Genomic DNA, 2,461 nt, shown 5'->3' with positions numbered 1-2,461 from the left:
TGAAAAAGGACTTTTTATTGTCCTTGATGCTCGAAGCTAGTTGGAGTTCAGTTGCAGCCTTGGCTTTCCTGGTCTGCTCCCTACAGGACCGGACCAGTGCAGAATAATCCTCCTTGGAGGTGACTCCCATCCTCCATCCTTTGTAGGCCTTTCTTTTTAGCCTCAGGAGGTCTGCTAGGTCCCTGGAGAGCCAGGGGGGCTGCTGTGCCCTCTTGCTGCCTTTCCTCCGAGATGGAATAGACTTAGTTTGTGCATTGAGGATCGCTCCCTTGAGGAGCAACCACTCCTCTTGAACTCCCCTCTCCCTGTGGTCACGGTCCCTTAGGGCCTCACTGACAAGCCTCCTGAGCTTGTCAAAGTCGGCTTGACACAAGAGTCAAACTCTCTCCCAGCCCAGCACCAAAACCCGCCGTGCTAGGACCTTGGGCGTTGGGCTGGGATTTTCCTACCTATGGATTTGCTGCCACCTCCTCCCTGTCCCCTGGGCAGGGGCTCTCCCCAGTGCCAGGCTGAGGAGTTGCGGGGCCGTCTGTGCTCAGCCTCTAGGGCCCAGGGCAGAGGCAGCCACTGGGGTCCAGGACGGGGCTGCTGGGGAGGGTGAGGAATGGCCCCGTCTGCCCCCGGGGCTGAGCTCTGCCCTGACGCTGCGATTCTCTCTGCCAGTGACGGTGACTTTGGATCCAGACACGGCTCATCCCTGTCTCATTGTGTCTGTGGATCGGAGAAGTGTGAGATCGGCAGAAACACAGTATTGGCTGCCCAACAGTCCTGAAAGATTTCATATGAACCAGTGTGCGCTGGGCCGTGAGAGATTCACATCAGGGAGACACTGGTGGGACGTGAAGGTGGAGGTGGGGGAATGGTGGGCTGTGGGGGTGGCCAGGGAGCCTGGGACGAGGAAGGGAGAGATCAGATATAGCCCCGAGGAGGAGGTCTGGGGTGTGCTGTGCTGGGGGGGTGAGTTCTTTGCTCTCACTCCTCTTGTTTTCGTCTCCCTGTCCCCATGCCGGCTGCCCAGCAGGGTGCGGGTCGCTCTGGACTGTGAACAGGAGCAGGTGTCGTTTCTTGATGTTGACACCAAGGCCCTGATCTTCACCTTGCCGCTGGACTCATTCGCTGGGGACACAATCCAGCCCTGGCTCTGGGTCTGCGGGGTGGGATCCGAGCTCAGACTGTGTCACTGAGTGTGTGCGTGGGGTGGGGGGAGGAAAGCCCGGGGAATGAAACGTCCCACATCGGGAAATGAGCCACTCTGGCTTCCTATTCTCTGACCCCAGAGGAACCCCCTCTACCAGCCCCCGCCCCTCCTCTATGTCCCTGGGAGCTGCCCAGGTGAAAGGTGCCGTCTGAGCCCGTCCCCTTGCAGCGGGTGGCCCCAGGCAGGTCTGTCCCTGCACTCGGTGGCTGTGGAGAACTCTGCTTGTAAGCTCCACGTAGGCATTTCTGGATATGGAATTGTTGTTTGTTGTCACCAGACTCATTGCACTTTCACACAGCAAGTTATTCCTATTGGGCATAACGCCAACCATAGAGCTGCAATCCAAATGAACCGTTCCTGTAATCTTTTCAAGTGGAGAATTACATCTCCCATTTTTACTGGATATTGGATAATTAGATATATGCAACATGGTTGCTACTTCTTTCTGGAAATCCCACTGTGGACAATAGAGCTGTGCATAGTTATTTCATGGATCCTACTGGAAATATTTTTAGTGTACAATGTAATCATACTCATGGAAATATTCTAGACAGCAGTGGGACTTGGTGCAATCAAACCTGTGACAACTGTACCAGATCTGTTTTTATGATGGAGACCACGTGCTGGACATCTGGAATTGTTGAAGTCAGTCAGTCAGTCAGTCAATCATTGAATTTGGAGGGTTGGTCGGAAATAATCAGGCCATATGCATTTAAAGATATGTTTTTAATCACAATTATGTTCCCAAGGTATTTCCTAGTGGACCTGTGTGTATTTAAATGAATCAGAAACAAATATTGATTACTGGGACTAAGAGACCATTGAAAAAGGTAATTTTAATCCCCAATCATTCAGAGATATCAGTAATTTACCAGAATTATCCCCTACTTGGTAAACCTTTAAGAATTGGATGGTGACTTGAGGTACAGCAGATGTTGATAGTGTCTATGCACCTCAGACTGAAAAAAGGTCTATCAACTCTAAATGTGGCAGCAACTGGAATGGGAGTGTTCAATTTCCTGGATTTAGAAGCATTATGGAATAAGTTATCGTGAGTAGTGGATTGAGTAGATGAATTATCTTTTCTGATCAATTAATCCTCTTGTGGTTTGGCTTTCCATTATGGCTGAGGTCTAAAATTCTGCCACCATGGGAGGAATTGAGTTGGCTCACCAGATTATTATAGAAGTCATGAATATACAGGAAACTGATATATCATTAGCTCTGCCTGCATCCAGGAACAAGTTTAGGTACAAACTATCA

The 2,461-nt window shown here is 50.5% G+C and overlaps 1 pseudogene; it reads left to right on the top strand.

Moving 5' to 3' along the window:
* The window catches only part of LOC112548033, a 19,632-nt pseudogene extending 18,448 nt beyond the window's left edge, over positions 1–1,184 (top strand).
* Positions 1,185–2,461: the final 1,277 nt, after the last annotated feature.

Source organism: Alligator sinensis, unplaced genomic scaffold (genome assembly GCF_000455745.1).
Source record: "Alligator sinensis unplaced genomic scaffold, ASM45574v1 scaffold900_1, whole genome shotgun sequence".
Lineage (NCBI taxonomy): Eukaryota > Metazoa > Chordata > Crocodylia > Alligatoridae > Alligator > Alligator sinensis.
The sequence above is the reverse complement of the archived record's forward strand: the minus strand, read 5'-3'. Positions and strand labels throughout refer to the sequence as shown.